This window comes from Mesoplodon densirostris, chromosome 7, assembly GCF_025265405.1.
Source record: "Mesoplodon densirostris isolate mMesDen1 chromosome 7, mMesDen1 primary haplotype, whole genome shotgun sequence".
NCBI classification, from domain to species: Eukaryota; Metazoa; Chordata; class Mammalia; order Artiodactyla; family Ziphiidae; genus Mesoplodon; species Mesoplodon densirostris.
This window is the reverse complement of record NC_082667.1, coordinates 78,377,024-78,401,746: the sequence shown is the minus strand read 5'-3', so window position 1 is coordinate 78,401,746 and position 24,723 is coordinate 78,377,024. Positions and strand designations below refer to the sequence as shown.

General features: G+C 35.9%; 1 long non-coding RNA gene across 1 annotated transcript in view; it reads left to right on the top strand.

Annotated features, from left to right (window-relative positions):
* LOC132493394 (uncharacterized) overlaps positions 1-24,723 on the top strand; it is a 68,991-nt gene that overhangs the window by 1,481 nt on the left and 42,787 nt on the right. The gene's annotated exons all lie outside the window — the stretch shown is intronic.

Sequence of the window (24,723 nt, the reverse complement as noted above, 5' to 3'; positions counted from 1 at the left end):
ATAAACTAAGCTTTATTTATCCTTAATATTTTCTGACCTCTTCACTTCAGTTGAAATCTGGATTGTTTCAAATGATTCCCCTACCATCTCCACCACAAATTTACCTTTCTCTTTCTCTAGTATAAGAAGAGCCAGCCTGCTTCTTACATTTCTGCCATTTTCTGATTATTATTCTATGATCTCTGCATTCCCCTAATTTTAACTTACTGTTAGGAAGTAAAGTTGGCCCTCTCTCTATGCAAACCACTCCTGTATCCTCCAGAACCAGTGCCCACTTCTACTTTCCTGAACGAGGTCAACTACAGTTCACCAAGCTTACCATTTTTTAATTTTAATTAATTAATTAAAATAAATTAATTTTATTGAAGTATAGTTGATTTACAGTGTGTTCGTTTTAGGTGTACAGCAAAGTGATTCAGTTATACATATACAGATATCTATTCTTTTTCAGATTCTTTGCTCATATAGGTTCTCATAGACCAAGCTTACCAATTTTATAGTTTCATTGCCTGTCTTCATCTATGCCATGACCTCATTCCTCATTCACGTCTCAAAATTAAACTTTCAGAACTCTACTGCAACAACGATCAGTGGTCTAATGAACTTGTGTAAGATGACCAGAAGTTGAAGTATTGTAAGCATTACTAATATAAAAGTCCAACTACTGTCTGTTCTGCAAATGAATATATGTTTAATACTAAATATATGTTTAATACTAAAAGTTTCACCATGGTAGTGTGAGTCTTTCCAAAATTTATTACATTCCTATTATATGCCAAGCACTGACTTACTCTTTGATTTTATTTTTCCCCCAATTTTGTTTTCCAAACACAGAATGACAACTTGGTGAAAAAAACCCTGCGGCATATACCAAATACCAAGATGTGCATCCTCTGCCCATCCTCATTTCTGTAGTCCCACTCATCCCATCGTAATTAGATTCTGCCACTTTTCTCCTGAGCCCTATAATAGTCTCATGTCTACTCACTTCCCATCTCTTCCCCGTCTTTTAATCTCAAATGCCGTTCATACATACAGAACGTCACCTGAATGATGTTCATAACTGATGGCTGCTTGCTTTCTTAAGAATACTTAAAAGATGCAGTGTTGGAAGAGAAAGCTGTCACCACCTGCTGACTTGTGCCCAAAGTCTCCGAGGCTGAAACTTCTGCTTTCATAAATGGGGAGGCCCAGCACAGAAGTGAAATGAAGAAGTGCCATAAAAGAGCTTATGAGCCTTTTAAAGACTTCCCAGGAGATATACACACACACATACATGTACACAAGATGTTCAGTGTGATTTCAGAGAAATTCTCAGAGACCTCATATGTCTCAAACACTGGGTAAGACCTCTGCTTCCAGACATTCTAAAATTTACTCTTGAATAATGCAACCCAGAGAGCGGTGTACTTGGACCAAATTACTTATATCCCTTATAGTATTATTTCTGGCAAATTACCCCATCTGCTTTTGGCTTGCATAACAGACAATTGCAAGAATTTCTTTTCTATCTATTGGTAGAGGTCCTCTTCCATCACATCCTTTATACAAAGGCTATATAAATGCACATAATGTCTTACATATTATTTCATAGGTTTAAGAGATACTTGGTGTCCAATGTAGAATAACATGGACTATGGGCTAACCATGTTCTATAAAGAATAAAGTAGTTCTTTGTAAACTAGACTGTTTATATATTTCATACACACTCTGTTTCCCAGTTATTCTCTCTTATCACTTAATAAATTCTTTTGATGTCTTTTCTATATCATTTGTACTAAAGTGAAACAAAGCGAGATGTTTTTGATTGCTCCATACCTGGACAAAAGTGTTAGAATGGAAGCCTAGAGGCTGCTATGGTGGTAGCAGTCATAATGAAAATGAGAGAACCCCTAAATGGATGTGGTTTTCCTGCTTCAATTACCTGGAGATTGTTTTCCAGTGCTGACACCAGGATGTTCTGAATTTTGCTTTCGTGAAAGGAATGAGTGTTTCCTCTACAGTTTTAATTATAATTTTGTTTCCTCTAAAATTGCTACGTAATTTCATTGACCATTGAGTTAATACAAAGTGAACTCCTGGGCCTGGCCCTCCAGGCACTCCAACTGTCCTAACCTATCCCTGCTGCCCCATCACCTCCCCTTCTCCTACACATGGGCCTGTGCTGCCATCAAACTGCACAAACCTCTCTTCTCTCAAGTGCTGGGCAGTTTTCTAATCTCTGTGTCACTTTTCATTCTGCTGATTATGTCAGGAATTGGATTTTCTTAGATGTGATGCATATTAAATCTACTTTACATGTATAACATGTTTATATAGTTAATAAATTTGACAAAAAATTATTAAATGATACCTAATGATGACTACGTTACAAAATCATATATATATATGCCTTTTCATATATATTCATGTCTTTCAACACTAACCTCACCCTCTACATTCTCATAATACTTAAAATATGCTTGCCTTATGTTTTCCAGGCCATTGCATGTGGTGCTCTCTTTGCCTGGAGTTCTCTCCTTCCTCCGTTCTTCTACTTGCCACCACTTCCCCATGTAATGACCCGATTTGGAGAAGACTTGTTTCTGCCCCTCTTATGGGTTCCCTTAGTACCCTATTCTAAGTTCTATTAATTCAGACTGCATTGTAACTCCCTGTTCATTGTCTTCATCATTGTGTCCCCAATGCGTATACAGCACCTAAGGTTTGGAAAGTACTCAAATAAATGAAAGTGGGTGACATTGAAATACATGTATAACTGGTTTAGAAGAGTGAAATGATCATTGTTATTGAAAGTCATAAAGATACTTACGCCTTTGACCCAGTAATCCAGGAGTCAAAAATTCACATGCTTTCAGGGTCAAGCAAGTAATCTAAATGTGCCATGTTGGCCTGGGGGGGAAGGCAATGGGAATACAGGTTACTGTACTTGCCTCACCTAAACACATTCAGATTTACACTTTTATAAATACTGTCGATACAAGCCAAACAACCATCACCCCTGTCTCATTCAAAGAAACAATTCTGTAGAGGAAAAAAATATTCATAATAATGTTATTTGTGAATCTATCTGTAATAAGGAAAAAATGAAGACAAATGGCTAGTAATAGGAATCTGATTAAATTAAATATAGATTGTATCCATTAAATATCATGTATTCTTTAACATTAAAATAATCCCCCAATTGTAATATATGAAAAATGCTTTAGTTATTGGAAATAGTGAAGGAATAACACAAAACCCTGTGTTTGCTGTAATTGCAACCATGTAAAAATGTACATCCTTGTTTAAAAACAAGGATTAATCAAAATGAAGATAACTATGTTAGGGTGCTCAAAATAGAAATGATTTTTGTACAGTGCAGCATTTAATAATGCCGTCATTTTTCCAATCCCAGTCTCTGGAGAAAGCTTTGGCAACATCCCTTGGAGACTTAGAAGATGATACCTAGCAAGCAGAACCAGGTGACTCTGGGTAAAAGCTGAAGAATATGAACTGTGGGCTGAGCTACAAATAACATTGTCAGAGCAACCTCCAAAGGTTTCATAGAAAAGGCATGACTTGGATTTCTCTTTTTTTTTTTTTAAGGAAAGTGACTAACAAGATCCCTTTTGAAACAGTTCTGATACAGTGAGGGATAAGATACAATAAGTTTGATAAAGAGTTTTGTTGAGAACTTGGGATAAACTGGCATAACCTTGAGATCAGAAGTGAGACTCCCTAGTGTAGCCTTAGCACATTATTTTGTGTGTGTGTATTGATTAGTTTTCAGTGACGTAACACTTATGTGATGCCAATCTGCCTTCCATGCAGATAATATTTACTTAATAATAAAATATTAAGAACAATATAATAATTCTATAATGATAATAATGGTTATTATAAGTAAAAAAGTTCAATTCTCCTTGTTAAGAGACATTTAATATATTTCTCTGATTCTTTATAATGAAGGCTTGATTATCTGTTCTCAGGGTTCTTCTGTGATACTATATATAACCTCCTGGAAACAGGACTGTGGAAATACTGATAGTATCAACGGAAATCATTGTAACTTCTTCCTTGGAAAGGGCGTATTCCATCAGTCTCATTGCCTCATTTGTTAAGCTGTATCGCCATCCTCAGTGAGAGGTCATTTCAGTGTCCAAACTTCCTGCAAGGATTTATGTATTAACCCCATTCTGTTTGAGTTTAGACCAGGAGTGTCCCTTAGGTTATTTTATGAACCCAGGTTTCCTGTAGTTTGCAAAAGCTGGCCCAGCCCACTGGCAGAAAATCTGCTTCTGATAGCATAGTCCTGTGGTAACAACTTTGGTATCTTGCACAGATAAGCAGCCTTGATATAGGTCCATGTGGTTAAGGAGGAAGACATTGTCAGTAATTACTTTTACGGGGGATATTCTAGTTAGCAATTTTTTTCCAGTTCGAGGTAAACATGTAAGTCTGGGCTTATCATAAACAGCAATATATCCAAAGTATCATTTTCAGACTACACACAAATTTTTGACTCTAGCTTTCTGTGTAACGTTAGAGAAACAAACAAACAAAAAAGCATAGTCAGATCACCTATTACCTCAAAATAAGGAGCTGTGTGGCAGCATCAGGAAGCATAATGAGTGAAGCCAGAATTAACAAGCAGCAGGGCTGAGTGTGAAACCCCTGCAGTTCAGGCCTGATCATTGAAACTGGCACCTGATTGCCCTTACAAGTACTACCTGTTCGCTCAGTTCTTGAAACAATCAAATATGTACCGTAAATATCATGGTTCTGCTAACACCTTTTGTATGTTTTCTGAAGCCACTGGTAGAACTAACCTTTTTAACCATCTGCTGAGGACAGAAGTCACGTTATAAGTCAAGTGGAACTTTGAGTTCTATTTCCATTTCTAAACATTGGACCACAAAATTAAACCTCAGATTCTTAAAGAAGAATTCAGTCTTCTGGGTAAGTGGGATCTGTCCACTCATTCATTCAACAGTTACTGAGCTGCTGCTTCATGTAGAATGTACAAGTGGGTTAAAAGATGTTTGAGGAGATTACTGTCTCGTTAGCCATCCAACTAATCCTCACTCATGCTGAAGTTTTGAATCAGAAAAAAAAAAAGAGTTGAACCAATATTTGTTAAATTTTGCACACAAATAGCCCTAGGGAGCACAGAAGGGAAGACTTTTTCCATTGAAAAAATGTATGACTTTTCTGAATAAATTAATATGTATCTTAATCATGTATGTTTCAAATGAGGAAAAGACTAGTTTAACAGAATCATTCTGTAAAACCCCTACTGCTTTGAATCCTATGAAAACTTGTTGCTAATTTGAGGCTTTCAAATTTAAAGTCATAAGATAAGTTGAGCAGTCAATAACCTTGATATTTAGGAAAGTGACTGACATGGACTAGCCAGAACGTTTTTTGCAGTAATTTGATATATAACTCTGCCCTAATCACTCTTAAAAATCAGCTAGACAGTAAAAAGTTCTCTACCTTCAAACCTCTTGATGAAGTTTTGCAGATTAATCTGAATGGGTTTAAAATTTGATGAAAGGATGGAGAGCATCTAAATTTAGTTTTTCTGGATAGCCACATGCAAAAGAATGAGACTAGACCACTATCTTATACCATACATAGATATCAACTCAAAATGGATTAGAGACTCCAATGTAAGATCTGAAACAATAAAACTCCTAGGAGAAAACATAGGCAGTATTCGCTTTGACTTTGGTTTTAGCAATATCTTTCTGCATATGCCTCCTCAGGCAAGGAGACAAAAGCATAACTAAACAAATGGGACTATTATCAAACTAAAAAGCTTCTGTACAACAAAGGAAACATCAACAAAATGAAAACCTACCAAATGGGAGAAGATATTTGCAAATCATGTATCTAATATCCAAAATAGATAAAGAATTCATGCAACTCAACAACAAAAAAGCTAACAATCCAATTAAAAAATGAGCAGAGAAACTGAATAGATATTTTTCCAAAGAAGGTATATAGATGGCCAACAAGCATGTGAAAAATGTTCAACATCACTAATTATCAGGGAAATGTAAATCAAAACCACAGGGAGATATCACTTCACACCCATTAGAATGGCTATTATCAAAAAGACAAGAAATAAGTGCTGGAGAGGAAGTGAAGAAAAGGGAACCCTTGTGCACTTTTGGTGGGAATGTAAATTAGTGCAGCCACTATGGTAAATCACATGGAGATTCCTCAAAAAATTAAGAATAGAACTATCATGTGATGTAGCTATTCCACTTGTGGGTGTTTATCCAAGGAATACAAAAACACTAATCTGAAAAGATATATGCACCCCTGTGTTCATCACAGCATTATTTAGAATAGACAAGATATGGAGACAACCTAAGTGTCCACTGATGGATGAATGGATAAAGAAGATACACACACACTTACAATGGAATAATAGCCATAAAAAGATGAAATCTTGGCATTTGGGACAACATGGATGGACCTTGTGGGTATTATGTTAAGTGAAATAAACCAGATGGAGAAAGACCAATACCATATGATTTAGCTCATATGTGGCATATAAAAACAAGCAAAACAAAATGAATGAAGAAACCAAACTGAAACAAATAGATACAGAGAACAGAGTAGTGGTTAGCAGAGGAGAAGGGGGTGGAGGGAGGGCAAGATGGGTAAAGGGGGTCAACAATATGATGACAGTTGACAACTAACCTTTTGGTGGTGAGCACACTGTAGTTTATATAAATGTCAAAATATAATATTATACACATGAACCTTATGTGTTATAAACCCATGAAAATATAAATAAATAAAAATTTAATAAATAAATTTACTTTCATTAACTTATGAAACAGCAACATACTTTGCCCAATTTACTTAGCTTCAGAATTTTCATTTGTACAATTTGAACCAGAAGAAGTACCTTTATTGGTTTATTTTTTTTCTAAAATTCTAAGACTAAATTGTTATTACAATGTCTTCAAAAAATTATTAATAAAATGCTTTCATAATTATCTCATGTAAATATTTAGGTAAATAGCTATGTAATAGCTGAATTTTCTCAAACTGTTAAAATATTATTTCTAAAGGTATATTTCAGGTTAAGAAGGATTAAGCTGCAGAGATATAACGTTTAATGATATTTCTCAAGTGATAAGAACTTACTATCAGAAGCATGTAATATATTAGTACCCTCATTATGAAGTTCAGATTCTCCAGCAGAAAATGCTCAGGGCATATGTGAGTGATGATAATTTTTTTTTCTATGTATATATTCCTATAGCATTTCTTATCATGATGTCATTGTGTAACTGCATTTAAAATGGGCTCTTAGGGACTTCCCTGGTGGCGCAGTGGTTAAGAATCCGCCTGTCAATGCGGGGGACACAGGTTCGAGCCCTGGTCCGGGAGGATCCCACATGCCGTGGAGCAACTAAGCCCATGCACCACAACTACTGAGCCCGTGTGCCACAACTACTGATGCCCACGTGCCTAGAGCCCGTGCTCTGCAACAAGAGAAGGCACCGCAATGAGAAGCCCGCGCACCGCAACGAAGAGTAGCCCCCACTCCCCGCAACTAGAGAAAGTCCGCGTGCAGCAACAAAGACCCAGCACAGCCAAAAATAAATAAATTTTTAAAAAGATGATTCTTTAATAAATAATCAATCAATAAATAAAGTGTGCTCTTAAGCATTTGCCAATTAAAGAAACTCAACATAAAGACCCAAAGACCCCATCTGAGTTTGCCAAGTGATGCAGTGTTAATAAAACTGTGGCTCATTGGAATCTAGTGTGTTACAGGATTTTTTGCACACTTCGCTCTTCAACTGATTTGGTTTGGATTCTAGTCAAATTACTTGGTACCTTGGTTAAGTGGGCTTGTGAAAAATACCTGATATATACAACCACTTCCTATGGAGCTAATAGCTATGTGTTTGCTAAGTATTTTGTGAGAAGAAAAGATCAGAGAGCAAAGAAAGCTGGATTTCCTTAAAAGCACTGAACTAACTGTCACATGTATGTAAAGATTGGGTAATTACTGGGCAGAAAGAGGCCTGCCAGTAAAAGCCAACTATATGCAGCTCCCTTCTTTTGCTGAAAATCTGTCCTAGTTTCATGTTAAATTATATATTAAAAGAATACTACATTTTTCTATAATGATGTTTTTATAATATAGAGGGTATGTTTCTGACCAAAGACTCTACATCCACAATATATGATAATAGCAAAGGTATAATGATAAAATATCATACTCAACTCATTTAAGTAGTAAAGTATATTCTAAACCTCATAATGGACAAATATAGTCACTGTGAGGTGGTTCTATAAGTCTCTAATATATTTTAAAAAGGTATATATCATATTCAAACGAATTTCTACTATATCTTAAATTATAACTATATAAAAGGAACACATTAACTTTAATGACCACTTATTTACACTAATATAAGTCTGTTCCCCAACAAGAAATATGTACATATGTATATGGGTGTTTGTATGAGTTAGGTAACTGGCATCTTTAAAAAAAACTGTTCAAGAAAGTTTGAAGTAATGAATTTTCATGTAGCATGAGGAGGTAATCAAAATCATTCTCCCATATTTCCTTAATTCTAAGGTACCATATGTTGTATATGTCCTTAAGTTAGGGAAACTTTTTTTGGAAATAAAAAGCAAGTACACCAAATGTGCACATTAGAAGGAAAATTCTGGTTTTATAAATTTTATAATGAAAAAAGAAAATGGAATACATATTTTTATTTTCCTTAGAATTAAATTTGAATTTAAGCTTAATTTCTACAGTAACCTTTAGAAATTTTTATTATACAGTCTTTCTTGATGATAATTTGTAATTTGCTGTGATTGATTTAGAATTTCCAAATTTCCATCCATTTTTAGAATTCAAAATTTTGGCTAAAACCATCAATTATTTGAAATCCTCTCTCAATCTAGACTGTGCCTGAGGCCAGTACCTGAGCTGATCCTCTAGAGAGCTTCATGGAGAGTATAATAAGGGGAGCCCTTGTTGAGTAATTTATACTTGATTAACATCATCACGAATTGCTCCCAACTTTATTCATGATTCTGAACACTTGAGATAATTGAAATACCAAAAGAATGAGTATAAAGCTATTAGGACGAGTGGATACTTGAGCCTGCTCAGAGTCTCTTTGAGGCAGAGACTCATTTTGTGCATAAGTGTAAAGAAATATATTTTTGGAAAAATAATTCTAGTTCCAGTTAGAAGATGGTGAACTCAGAGATTTCATTTATCACTGCTCAAAGTGTTTAGAGCCATTGAAAACATTTCCCCCTAGACATTGACATGATGGACTTATTTTATTTTATTTTATTTTTTTTTATTTTTTTATTTTTTTTTCCTGCGGTACGCGGGCCTCTCACCGTTGTGACCTCTCCCGCTGCGGAGCACAGGCTCCGGACGCGCAGGCTCAGCGGCCATGGCTCACGGGCCCAGCCGCTGCGCGGCATGTGGGATCTTCCCGAACCGGGGCACGAACCCGCGTCCCCTGCATCTGCAGACGGACTCGCAACCACTGCGCCACTAGGGAAGCCCTGATGGACTTATTTTAATCAGCAATTACAAAAGTTGACCAAGTGCCAGGCATCAGTGAGCAGATTATTGGGCAAAAATCCGTTTTTTCCCCTTGTACACAACCTGGATGCATCCTGTCCAAGGACAGACTTAAACAGGCAAGGGAAAGTTTATTGAAAACTATTGCAGTTGGAGAGAGAGATTGGACTAAACTCTGCTGAAACAAAAGGTGGGACAGTTTATCAATTCTGGAGTGAGCTAGTGGACTGGTACTGGAGGACATTAGGAGGAGACTGGTTAATGTGATTAGGCCATCTGTGTTTGCTAATCAGCACTTATTGAAGTTAGACTCTTGCCCTCCCACAGAGAATGCGGTGCTATCTTTCTTGATGATTACATTTCGAAAAATGGCTCCCATGTCCGTGAGAAAGACATTCCTGGGTTGTAAATCTGGCAAGATTACTAGAAGAAGATTTACGTGTCAAAGGGGTGAAAAAAGAATTTGCATGTTTTTTAGAGTAAATGTTCTAAATAAGGGGAGGTCAAGGGCCTATAAGTCAGGAAGAAACCTGTCTAAAGTTTTATTAAGCTGAAAGGAATGTTAAGGCTGTCTTGGTCAATCTAAACCTTGAACACAGGTACAGATGTTTGCCAACTCTAGAGAAAAGCCTACAGGTATGAACAGCTCCTTTACCTTTAATCTCCCATCCTCCCTAATCTGATTTAGGTATTTCACTTGTGTTGTCACAGGGTTACCAATATCACAGAATTTATCGGGTCAAATTGCAACTTTTTGTCTGTTTACTACTCTTGACACTAGACTGTAAGGTACCTGAGAACAGGGATCCTGTTTACATTTGTAAGCATAGGACCTACTGTAATTCCCCTTACCTCAATTAATGCCTGCTAAAATAAACTGAATTCTATAAAATTAACAGAAAAGTAACTGAGATAGGAAATAAGAATGTGGGAATTACAAAAAAATTAAAAGCCTTTAGTTTAGTAAAATGAAGATGGTAAGGGAATATGATCAGAAGCCATATATTCCTAGAAGATATGAAATTTTCTAGTAAATCCTAGAAAACTAGAAGTTGGCCACACCCAGTGGAGATAGGAAAGAGGGCTCACATTTAATGTACACTATATGGTAGACACTATGTTAGCATATCAAATTGAATCATTTATCTGTGAAGAAAGCACTGCAAACCCTATTTTATAAGTAAGAAAACTGATTCCTGGAGTGGCCATATACCACCTACAGAACAGTGAACCAAGATTTAAACACTCACCTTTATGGCCCCAAGTCATAAAGCTATTAAACTTGGCTGCCTTAAACATAAATTATAATAGTTTAAGTTTAGGAGAGAAAAATGATCAATACTTTTAACTTTGCATATGAGATGATATCCCTAAGAAGGGATCACCCTCAAAATATAAATAGAATCAATAAGTATCAGATGTATCTTTAAATACTAGAGACAAGCAAGGGTGTAAAGAAAACTGGTGATGTTTGGGGTTTCCTTCCAAAACCTTTGAAGGTGGTGTCACCACAAGGAGACTCTGTCTCTTGGTAGCACCATCAGCTCTGCTTCTGGATTGGATGGATATTGAGATGACATTAGAAGTGCTCTTCTCTTAGAGTTAGGACATTCTCTGATTCTTTAGTAATGAAATACCTTTGATTCTTTGCTTTATCACCAAAAAAGATTGTTTAAAGGAACAACCTTTTTGTTTTTCCAGATACACACTGGGAATGCTATTTACCAACTCTCACTACATGCTAGAGATATGATGGTAGTCCCCTTATATATCCCAGTATACCGTACAGAAAATATTAAGGCTACTGGCATCAGTCCCATATGGTTAAATAAGCTATTTAAAGGAGGATATTCCTGAACTGGAGAGGGATGTCTGGGACAAGAGCAAGCAGGATGGAGAGGATTTAATCAACAATTTAGTTTTATCTGGAAGCCTGATAAAATTCAAATACCCAGGTCTCGCTTACATGGGACTTATTTTTCAACATAATATGGCTTGACAATTTTTCTTAAGAATTTGGGATGAGAAGGAAAAACATAATAATTTAATCTAGTCAATAAAAGGAATATTGATGTTCCTCTTATTTCTTTGAAATCCTTTGCTAAATTTCTTGACTTGTCACCTGACTGACTTTTACCCTTTTCTAGAAAAAAAGCATAACAGGAGGAAGTAAGAGCTAGTGCTTTTTAGTGTACTCTTGGCATTCTTCCAACTCTTCTGGAAAACATCATTCTATCACTTATATTCCTGTACAACTGTAAGTTGAAATGAAGAACCCTCTTACCCAGCCTCTTACACAAAAGTATCACAATATTCTTTAAAAGACCCTATCCAAACACATATTTTAAATAATTATTAGTTCACCATCATGACCCAACAAGACTGCAAGGTTGCTTAGCAACAGAATCAGGCACTCTTAACAGGAACATGCATGGGAACAATGGTGAAAAGTGATGGAGATCTTACAAAGGCAAATTCTTTGAATTAAATCTTTGTGAAACGACATCATAGGGAAAATGAGTTTTTTAACCTAAGAATTGTTTCCTGAGATTGATACATTATTTCATAGCTAAACATCAACCACTTTCCATAGGATAGATAGAACAATGGAACTTTTAGTCTTTACATAATTTAGGGCACTTACAAAACATTATTTATCAGTGTTAGCTTGAAAATGAATAATATTTCTGTGTCGTCCCATTATCTTTAAAACTGTATAGATATATAAAGAAAGGAAGTTACTTACAAAAATAAATACTGCAAATGTATTTGATTAACGATGTTCTATTTTTATGTCATACATAAGTAGACTATAAAAATTGTATTCTTTTAAATTTGAACGAGATATAAGTGTGTATATATATATATATATATATATATATATATATATGTATACATACATACACACAAACATGCATTTTCTATCTAATTCCCATTTCCAGTGGAAAAAAAAAGAAAAGAAAAGAAAAGAAAAAGCCTGCAAAGCATTGTCTCTTTGGGACTCCTAGATTGACTAATTTTTGGCTGAATGGGCTGATTTTATACAACAATACCTGTAAAGGCACTAACTTCCTTCTATTAGTAAATGGAAGAAAATCCAGTACATTTGGGCTCTGTTGATGCAATATGTAAACACCCAGCAAGTTCAAAGAGTAAGCTCAACATCCTGGCAGAAGACCTCAACTTTGACCCTAGTCCCACCTCTGGCTTGGACAATTCACTTAACCACCATAGACCTCATATTCCTCATCTCTAAAAGGAGGCCTCCAAGATTATTTTCAGCTCTAAAATTCCTAAAGTTCATGTCCATCAACTCTTAAGTAGCATCATTCTTTTTTCTCACAGAAGGATTGTTTGTTTTACTGCATTGGTTATTTGACTACTGTCTTTATGTAAATACTAGAAGTAGCAGGCTTGTTCGCCAATACATTCAAGTATCAGGCAGAAAATTTTCAATACTGGGTTTTTGTTTGTTTCTTTCTTCATGGCTGATTGCATGTTGCAGAGGTGATTTTTAGTTTCTGGAAGTTAAAAACATGCAGGTGTAGATATAATATGCTGCAGCCATTTATATCACCAGCCATAATGTTTTAAAACAACTGGCTTTTTTGCATAGTCTTTAGAAGAGGGTTAGATGAGCACTTCTGTTTTCCTTTCCTTGAGAAGTTTTATAACAACACCGAAAGGTCATCTTTAAAATGTCAGACAAGATTAACAACAAAATCTTGGAAGACAGCCAGTCCACCAAGGAAACAAACCCAAAGGACTCTTTACAGATGCAAATCTTAAATAAGCAACAGAACCTGAGAGTGGGGTGAGGGCAGGGGAGAGAAATACTTTGTAGCAAAGAAATACATTCAAGAGATGCCTCGTGGCCTTGAACTGTTGGAAAGGAGTAGCAGTAAACAAACCTGGCCCCCAGCAATTGCTAAAGGGCACATTCATTAGGAAGTTGGAAGCAAGAAGTCTAAGATCATGAGTCAGAGAAGCAGAATCATGAGCCACACCCACACTGGGTTCTATATGCTATTGTTAAAACCAAGAGAAGTTGATGTAAATATTTTAATTGCAAGGAATTTGAAAAAGTGGTTTTTAATCTCACTAGTTGATGCCAGGCCAGGTTTTTGATTATACAACTGAGGATGTAGCTCTATAGTCCTGACAGCTGAGTAGCAAAGAAGATGCAGTTTTCTTCCCACAAAAATACCACTTCTACTAACAATTCTAAAGGGAGAGAAAGCCTTTAACAGAGAACACATTAAAGGAGAGTCACAGTTATTTAAAACCAGAAACTTAAATATTGATGGAAGAAGCAAGTAGGTTTAGGAAGAGAGCAAGCTACAGAAATTGATAAAACCTTTGCACTTTTAGTTGAAATTTTTAAAATTATAAACAAAAATGGAGAATTCTCTGCAATTTGTATTTTATCCAGTATTCAACTAAGTGGCCTATTAGTTTAGTAGGATGAAAAGTATCTTGCTGGCAAATGTGGAAACTAATACTGAAACAAAAATAGAAGGCAGAGACATATTTTTGTAGCAAAGGATTTCACCAGCTTTGTCAAGGTTGACACAAGAATCATATTATAGTTATACTTAATATAAATGTTAGATTATGTAATACATAAATGTATATTCAGTAGAAATAGTCAATAAATTGTACATAATGTACTACAGTAGTAAATGTTAGGTTCTTTTCAATGAATACTTTATAGTGTTTTTGCGATCTTTATAAAGAGCCTAGTTTTTAAATAAATACTATTTCACATTTGGGGAATGAGAAGTTTAAAATAAGATGAACCAGATTTCTACAATCCATTTTCTGATGCTCAAAGTGGGCAGACTACAAAATGGAGCACGGCTGAGGCCATGTGGTAATCTGTGTGTTCCTTGCACTGTTTGAATTATATTATACATCCGTAATATGCAGGGGCACAAATCACTCATAGGTTCTGCTTTTTAGGCAAACTTTTACACACGAATAACAACTAATTAGAATAGACCTTAGCAAAACCGTGATGTTTGCTTGTTTCATCAAGCTCCACTTTCTGAGTTTCCCCTGTGAGTCTATTTATTGCTCTGTCTTCTCTATTCCCTGATACCCTCTGCAGAACACTTATGCCCTCAAGTTCTCTTCCCTCTTGCACATCATCAAAACTTGCTTTTGGATCATTCAGGCTGAGGTAAAAATGACTACGATCTTAAAGCACAACCAGTATTTGAATTTTAATGGGAAAAAAAGATTTAAGCTAAAGGGATGAGATTCCAAGATAAAGGGATGAGAGTTGAGCGCCAACCATCAGTTAGTAGATGAGAAGACATTTTTAGGCATCAAAACTTTTCTGCATCTCTAGTCATAATACTAATTCTGCAAGCTATATAGTTGGAGAGATGCAATCATATGAAAGGCTCAAGATATCAGAAAATAGAAACCAAAACTATTTCCTCTTAGTTCATAAATAGAGTGTAGGTTTACTAAAGAGGACATTAAAATTACTCCCTGTTTCCTGAACCCAATCCAACCAGCAAGGGAAAGGAGTTGAATAATGTGGCATTTGAGTTGGTTAATGGCAGGGAGAATTCAGAGTGGAATTACAGATGTAAAATGGATATGAGGATGTTATTTGTGTGTATGTGTCTGTTGTGTATGTTTATAGAAGCCGCCTCTGTCATCTAGGAAAAGACATTTAAATCTTCCAGAGTTATAAATTCACTGAGAAGAAACGATAAACTTCAGCATCATTTTGTTGCTCAATTGGGTCCTATTTGAGGGATGAATCAATAACAATGATTTCCTTAAATGGTCTCTCAAGGCTATTGTTTTTTGTGTTTTTTTTTTTTTTGTGGTACGTGGGCCTCTCACTGTTGTGGCCTCTCCCGTTGCGGAACACAGGCTCCGGACGCGCAGGCTCAGTGGCCATGGCTCACGGGCCTAGCCGCTCCGCGGCATGTGGGATCTTCCCGGACCGGGGCACGAACCCGTGTCCCCTGCATCGGCAGGTGGACTGTCAACCACTGCGCCACCAGGGAAGCCCGAGGCTATTGTTTTTTTTATGGCCCTGGTATGCAAGGGGTTTGTTCTGAAAGGACACAAACAGGTAATTCTCTCAAGGATTTTGGTCGTAGTAGTTGAGCAAAAACTACAGTATGATAGAAAGCAGTTCGTTTTCTTTGTCCCATATACAGAGTTAAAATTAAAAAGTGAAAAGACCCTACGTTTTATCATTTTATATTCAACACTTATCTACATAAGTGTTAAAACAAATTGATCTTACTACCCATTATGATTATTAAGGTACCAAAAAAAATTCACTTTGAAAACGATTCCTGAATATGGATACATTTTGTATTCAGAATCACATGGAAAAAGAAGCCTCTTAATTTACATGGGCCAGTGTCCCATAGTTATTGATCATTATTCATGGGAAATAAATTAATTTTCTAACATTCCATCATTTGCTATTTTTTTTAACAAAAGAGGGATTTTATTGTTCAGCACAGGGAAATTTAGCCATCATTTTATAATAATTAAATGTAGTATAATCTATAAAAATATTGAATCACTATGTTGTACACCTGAAACTAATATAATATCGTAAATCATCTATACATCAATAAAAAGAGGTATTTTAGTTTTCTTATCAGCTGTTCTGTTCTTTGTTAAGAAGTGAGGAAAAAAACACTTACTGATTCTAAGGAAGTCAGAGCCTTGATTTGCCTGATGATTATGAATATGAAAAAAGTGTTCTCTACAGAACAGTAGCTCTTAATCAAAAAAAGGCCGGCTCTAACATATTCTACAAAGAAGAGTGTGCCAAGATATAGCAATCCTTTTTGATTCTTTTGAAGTTTAAACAAATAGTGTACTCCGCATGAATTTTATCTTTCAACTAAATCATTCTACTGTGGAATTTATGATGCTATAGTACTAGTTTACGAAGAAAGTGTAGTAGGCTTCACATATCTCCATATCTTATATTGATGGCATTTAAATTCTAATACCAAACTGTTATTGTTTCATAAACTAGGAGAAAATTACGCTTATAACAAGCAGGAGAAGCTGGCAGAAACAACAGATTTTCCATTCTTTGCTTTCTATTGTTTGTAAGCCTAATTACCCTAGTTGACCAGTTAATGACAACACATGATGAAATTTTCCTGACTGCTAATTAATTAGCTCTAATTTCACTAGCTTTGTTACTGCTAAGGCTTCCACTAATTCTATGTGTGAATGTCTTCTTACCCTACTCCTCCTACTTTCCTCTTTGAACTTCCTCATATGTAGAGAACCCGTGTGATTGACTTAAGTGTCAGGAGATACTTATAATCAGAGAAAAAGCAAAAAAGAATGACTATAATGCCAATTAGTATAACTATTAATTAGAAATTATGTTTTGAGGATGTACAGACAGAAGAGGAGTAGAAATGATAATAGTTTAGTTTTAGGAAAGCTGTAGTACACAAATAGAACCCCAAATCACACCACAGAGAATTTTGCAGGAATTTAATATATCTGATATACACTCAATTTGTGCCCATGAATGGTGAGCAACTAGAAGTAAAGGAGAATCACATAGTTACATTTCTGGACAAATCAGGTTATCAGAATGATGTAATAATGGCAGTTTACCTCAATCACTTCTTAGGCTTTCTTATTTACTATGCTAAATGTTAAGTGAGATTTCTGAGTAAAAGCATTACAATGACTTCAGCATTGTGGGACATGAAACACAGTGAGAACTCAGAGCAAGGAAGGAAATAAGTCAGGTAAGAAGGAAAAAGAATTGAAAGAGCTGAAAGATGTATTACTTAGCTGTCAGGTGTTAGGAGAGTTTATTTGTGCTTTTTCTTAATCTTCATAACGCTCTTGTCAGAATGGTAGTAACATACCCATTTTTTTAGATGAGCGACCTTTAACTATAGGTTGCACTTGATTGTCTGCCAGGTTTTCAAGTCTGTGATGGGGACAGTAATGTCAGAAATTTCAATCCCAGTAAAATCAAGACCTGGTAGAAACACCATGGAAGTGCATAGTTTTGACCCAAATTTGACCACATTAAAATGTTCTTTCTTCTCCAGGATGATAGTCTGTATTTCAAGAAGAATTCTAATTCTTGCCCCATAACAATTTCTCTGAGTTCTTTGTGCCAACTAAAGCCTTTGATTGATTTTCATATTAGCAAAGCCCTGGAATTATATGCAAAATGCTATGAATAGTTAGCAAATAGCAAAAGGATGCAGAGCCGTTATCAGATTCTCAAAACTCAATCAGATTATCTAAGAGTTTACATTAAATGAGGTAATGAATGCCCTTTCTGGATCCAAACATTATAATATTTTTAATCCTTACCATGGTCCCTGAAATGTCTATTATCTCTAATTATCAGTAAGGGAACTGAAGCGTCATAAAGTCTAAGTAAGTGAGAGGTCTGGAATTCAAATCCAGGTCAGTTTCAGTCTTGAACACCACTAATTCTATAGCCTACACTGCATTCTATACTCTCACTGTAGATAATCAATAAATGTTCATTTATTTCCTTTACCCCAGTTGGGGACAAAGAACATGGGTGTGTGAAAGAAAGTACAGATTAGTTTTCATGTAAATGATATAATAATAATGCTAGTCAGCAGTTATGGAATATTCATATTGTGCTAGGAGTTGAGCATTAAGTACTTTACAGGCATTCTTTTATATAAAATCTCATATATATAATACCTACCTTAGGAAGTAGGTAATATAAATGTGCCAAGGTGATTGAAATAACGTGGTCATGTACAGGCAATGAAACTGGGAAGGAGTTTTCTGGGCTGATGGTTGAATTTTGGCCAAGACATTAAGGGGAGAAAGGATGAGCACTGGTGGGGAGACTGAAAACTTATTCATCATAGGGAGAAAGCACTGGTGGAAGCATTGTACTGCTTGCTTAAGAACTGTTACCCTCATAACCCAAAAACTGAGGTTTTGCTGAAAGCTGAAGGCAGATTTCTTGCAGTGTGAAAAAGAATTTACTAATATCTCTTCATGTTTGAACATGACTGTTTTGCAGATTTGTTGAAATGACTCAAGTTCTCTTTCAGATCTGGACTAAATGTCTGTATCATAGCATTAGGGCCCATGAAGCAGCATTTGCAAGCCCATACTCACCTCCCCCCTTTTTAGTGTTTTGCACTCTGGAAAAGCAAACAACAGCAACAAGAATATCTTATTTCCTTTTATCTATAGTTATTATTAATCTTGTCAAGAAACCCATTTGATATATTTATGCTAAACTATAAATGAGATTTTTCCAGTTTTATTGAGATTGAATTGATATATAATATTGTATCTGTCCAAGGTGTACAATGTGATGATTGATATATATATATATATATATATAGTGTGAAATGACTACCACAATAAGTTTAGTTAACCTTAATTCACATAATTACAAATTTTATTTTTGTGATGAGAACTTTCAAGATCTACTCTCTTAGCAACTTTCAAACATAAAATACGGTATTGTTAACTGTAGCAACCAAGCTGTACATGACATCACGATTACTCACTTATCTTATAACTAGAAGTTTTTATCTTTTGATCATCTTCACTCATTTTCCTCACCTCCAACCCCCAGCTCTGGCAACCATCATTCCATTCTTTCTATCATGAGTTCAGTATTTTAGATTTCACATATGAGATCCTAAAGTATTTATCTTTCTCTGTCTGACATTTCATTTAGCATAATGCCCCCCAAATCCACCCATGTGGTCACAAATAGCCAGATTTCCTTCTTTATCATGGCTGAATAATAGTAGGTTGTATGCACCCCATTTTCTTCATCTATTCATCCACAAAAATCACTGAGGTTGTTTCCATGTCTTGGCTACTGTATTGGGTTGGCCACAAAGTTTATACAGTTAATGAATACACTGTTCAATAAAACTTGGTGAAAATGAAAAATGTGTCTTTCATTTTTACTTAAAATAAATCTTTGACAAAGCCAGCTAGGCATCCCTTTGAGTAATGACTTATATCACATTGAAATATTTTAAACATATGAGCAGTAATAGCTTAAATGGCAAATGTTACTAATATTGACACAATTGATCAAGGAGAATATGTTAGAATATGTTAAAATGCAGATGGACAGTGAAAGAACAAATATAACTTTTAACTAAATATTGTCTTGATATTTAGACCATTGGTTAAGAACATGATAACAGGTTTCATCCATTTCAAGAAAGCAGAATATTTGCAGATCACTTAACATTTACTAGGTATGTTCTCAGTCTGGAAGGATATATTTCATTTACATGTGTCATTTAATTTAACCACATCCCTCTGTAATAGATAGTGTTATCCCTATTTGCAGATAGGAAACAGGTTCAGAAAGATTAAGAATGTTACCTAATTCTAGTAAGTAGCCAAACCTAAACTGATCTAATTCCAGGGCAAAGCTCTTTCTGACACATCAGTGTGGGTCTTTATCTCTTTGAGAATTGTTGAACATTAAAAGCCTTCTTCCAGGTAAATGCATAAAGAAACAACATGAGCAATGATATAACAATACAAGTCTCACTAAATAATTGGTGTGTTTGGCCTTGCTTTTGCCGATAGATCTTTTGCAAAATTGCTTTTCTCTGAGATAGTGGACTTTAAATATTTTCTTTGAAGACTTTCCTAAATTATACCTATCAGAAAGCTACTTTGCTTTAAGGCTAAAGAAAAATGAAAGCTTACTTAACTACACTTAGGTGCCAGGGTCATACTATGAACTCTACACCTGCCAGGATTCACGCTAAGATAGGGTGGCTCCGCAAACTGCCCATAGTACTGTGATTTCTTTCTGATATTTTGAAGTAGAAATAATTTAATAACTATTCACAAAAGAGAGAAACACTGTTTCTTGGTCCTCAATATCATACTGCTGTAGGCTAATTCTTTTTCTCTTCTGTTGCCCCTTAGTATAGAGAGTGTGTTTTGGGGACCCTCCTTCACGATCTTCTCCATTCCAAGAGCATCTTACATAAATCCAGGACTTCTCAAGCAGCCAGTTTTGCCAGATGGTCTTAGGGTTGGTTGTACCCATATATGTATAATCCTGAACTTCTCAAGTAAGGTCCTTATAGAGCATAATGGCTAAGAGAATTGGTGCTGATACCAGACCTGAGTTCAAATCCTACCTATGCCACTAACTAGCTGTGTAACCTTGGAGAAGTAACTTAATCCTTAAAGGGATTAGATTTCTTACCCGGAAAATGGTATAATAAATGCATCTACCCCATAGTGTAAATTAATGTAACTTGAGATGGTGCATGTTAAGCATTAGCACAGTGCCTGTCTCTTGTTAGTAATACCTGCTTTTATTATTATTATTATTATTATTTTAATTTATTTATTTATTTTGGGCTGTGTTGGGTCTTCGTTTCTGTGTGAGGGCTTTCTCTAGTTGTGGCAAGCGGGGACCATTCTTCATTGCGACGCGCAGGCCTCTCACTGTCGTGGCCTCTCTTGTTGCGGAGCACAGGCTCCAGATGTGCAGGCTCAGTAGTTTTGGCTCACGGACCTAGTTGCTCCGCGGCATGTGGGATCTTCCCAGACCAGGGCTCGAACCCGTGTCCCCTGCATTAGCAGGCAGATTCTCAACCACTGCGCCACCAGGGAAACCCCCTGCTTTTTTTTTTTTTTTTTGCGGTATGCGGGCCTCTCACTGTTGTGGCCTCCCCCGTTGCGGAGCACAGGCTCCGGACGCGCAGGCTCCGGACGCGCAGGCTCAGCGGCCATGGCTCACGGGCCCAGCCACTCCGCGGCATATGGGATCCTCCCAGACCGGGGCACGAACCCGTATCCCCTGCATCGGCAGGCGGACTCTCAACCACTTGCGCCACCAGGGAGGCCCTCCCCCTGCTTTTATTATTAATTATTTTCTTTATATTCCCAGTTTCAGCTAGGTGCCTAACATATAATAGTTGTTCAGCAAATATTTACTGGATTGAACTAGCTCTGAAATTTAAGCATTGGGTCAACAGCAAAGTAGTCACCCCATCAATATTTCTCCCACAGAAAGGGAGAATAGATGGAAGCCAGCCATCATACTTTCTTTTATTCTAAACTTCCCATCCAGGCCCAGCAATAAAATAGTCTTCCTGAACCCCAACAATTTCGAGAATTTTTCAAATCACACTATTTGAAAATAGTTGGGTTTCCCTAATCTAATATGTCCCAGGGCCCCAAGGTCACCAAGCTTATATTAATGAAGTCTAGTTAAGATAAATGATTACACTTAGTAAACCAACTGTTTATGAGCTCATTGGGCTTTTTAAAATTTACTATCTGCACTTCATAGAGACAAAAGTATTTTGCTTTTGTAGGACACTCAACAGTCAAAGTAGTCTTTTAAAAAGCATAAATCAGATGCTATTATTGCACTGCTTCTAACCTCTAAAGGCTATCTATTGTAAAGAGATTAAATTTTCAACTACTTAGCCAGGCTCACAGGGACCATGGGCTATGGTCACTTACTACATCTTTCCCTGACCTTCATGGCGTTCGAGGCACAGTTGTCTTTTTCAGTCCCTCAGATGCAACAAGCTCTACTTCTTGCTCTCCCGGCTTTAGATTGGCTAATCCTTCTACCCAGACCAATTTCCCTCTGATCATTAAGGTCTCGGTTCAAACGCCACCACTACTATCTTGACCAAAGAGACCTGCCTCCTCAGTGCCTCTCCGTCCCATTGTCCAGTCGTATTTCTGTCGCTGTACAAAATTTATTTACATGTTTACTCTGTCTTCCTCCACAACTGGACATTTGCTTAAGAGCAAGGACTTTGTAATTTTTTGCTCACCACTGAATCTTCCAAGGCTTGCAGCAGACACTGCAAGAAAAAAAGAAGGTGTGTAGGAAATGTGTGGCTAATAAATGAATAAATATGTGAATGAAAAAAAACTGAAACACTAACACAAGAATATTCTCCTTTCAAAAGAATAATGAAAAATAATTTCATTCAATAAGAGTCATTCTTAGTTACTGATACATGACTTAGTAGTTCCCAATCAATTTAAAATATTCCATTATTTTCTGATACTTCACAAGTCATTAATTAAATGTTGCTCACATTTAAGGCCAATCTGTGAGACATTATTAACTTGTCTACTCTAAAGTTCCAGCATTAACTCAGGCGGGGCTTCACCAAGTACTGATCCTGTGACCTTGGCCTCTCATTGCCTCAGTTTTCTCATTTGTAACATGGGTATAATAATAGGCTTATTTCATAGGCCTATGAGGAAAACCTCATATATATATGTGTGTGTGTGTCTATATATATGTATTTAAACAGTGTCTTAGAATAGTGTCTGGCACATGATAAGCATTACAGAGTATTGACTGCTGCTACTAGTACTGTTATTATGAGAACTAACTGTTGAGAATAATCCTTCATATACTGGTTTATTCCACTGAAGATAAAGGAAACTAATAGAATGTTAGAAATCAGATTAAACACAGAAAGCCAATAAAATATACCAAGACAGAAGTTGAGAGTGTAAAAGCATAGAAGAAAAAAATGGTTTTTGTTTTTCTTATTCTTTTTCTTTTTTAAAGAAGGAAAGAGCCTAGAAATAGGACAAAAACTATTCGTTGGCTATACTGACATGGGGATCGCTGGTGACCTTCATAAGTAAAATTTCAGGACAGTGGGCAGTGAGATTACGGTGAGAGAAGTCAGATGGATGGAAATTATAGAGTAAATGGGACGTGAGGAAATGGAAACAATATATGAAGATAACGATTTTGAAAAGTTCAGACATGAATTGGCTAAAGAAGATATGCAGGGATTAGGGGAGGAGGGAGGCTTTCATGTTACACGTATAGTTTTTAACATTTTAAGTTGGAGTTACTAGTCTAGAATGAGGTTGAATTTTGGCAAGAATCATTCATAAGGAGTAGATGGGCTGTAGAAAATGCAGGGCTGTGAAGTACTTGAGAAGATGAGAGAGAATGAAATACTGTCTGTAGTGCACATGGCCTTTTAACTTTAACTCCTGTAGTAAAATGGAATACAAAGATCAATGCAAATGCTAATGAATTAATGGATTTGGCAGTGGACTATTTACTGACTTCTGTGTTCTTAATGAGTTATGAAGCACCTCACCAGCTCAGAGTGAAGGAAGTAGAGAGGATGGAGGTTAAGTAAAGCTTCTAAGAAAATAGTCCTTAAGGAGAATTAGAAAGAGCTTACTGTAAGTCAGAGCAATATTTCCAGTCTTGAAAATCCATTTGAAGCTGGTGATTATTAATTTATTGGAATACCAATTTGCCCTGCCACATGATTTTTCTCCAGCTACCTGGATATAAGTTACACAGAGGCAGAAGAGAGTGAGAGATAACAATGGAGGGAAAATACAATTAGTATTTTTTTTTGACCTTTTTCCACTTCCCCGCTCCAACTCTGGGGAGCCTTCACGGACATGGCTGCCCTCCCAGCCTCCAGCAGCACTCTGTTATCAAAGAATTCAAAGAAATGGAACATAGGTTTCCAACTTATTAATTTAGCAAAATCAAAAATTATATATAATGTCTTCCGTTGGCAAAGATTTTTGCAATATAATTTGGTTCCATCTTTTGACAAGTAATTTGGCAATGTCTAGCAAGATAAAAATGTTAATAGCTTTTTACACATTAATTCTAATTCTGGAAGCTTATGCCAATAAATACTTTATAATCCAGAAAATTATTATATAAAGATGCTCATTGTCATGTCATTTGTAATAACAAAAAATTGGAAACACCTTTAATTGTTAACAATAGGAAAACAGTTTAGGAAATATCCACTTAGTAGAAAGTTACACAGTTACTATATTATAATTACAAGATGATGGAGCAAAATAGAATAATGCTTAATAAAGAAAGAATGAAGAAAGTTGACCTACAGTTGTGTCTTCCTTATGACAGTAATTATGTAAACATATAAATATTTATTAAAACTTAAAACCAAAATAAAGTTTTAAAAGCTCTGTACCAGTAATGGGGATTTTATGTTTGTTTCAAAATATTTTTTAACATAACTCTTATAATTTTGTTTTTTCTACTCCTTTTCTTAAGAATTTCTGATTATTACCTCATTTTTCATTCCATAGTTTGAAATAAAGTCAGCAATTTTATCATCAGAGAA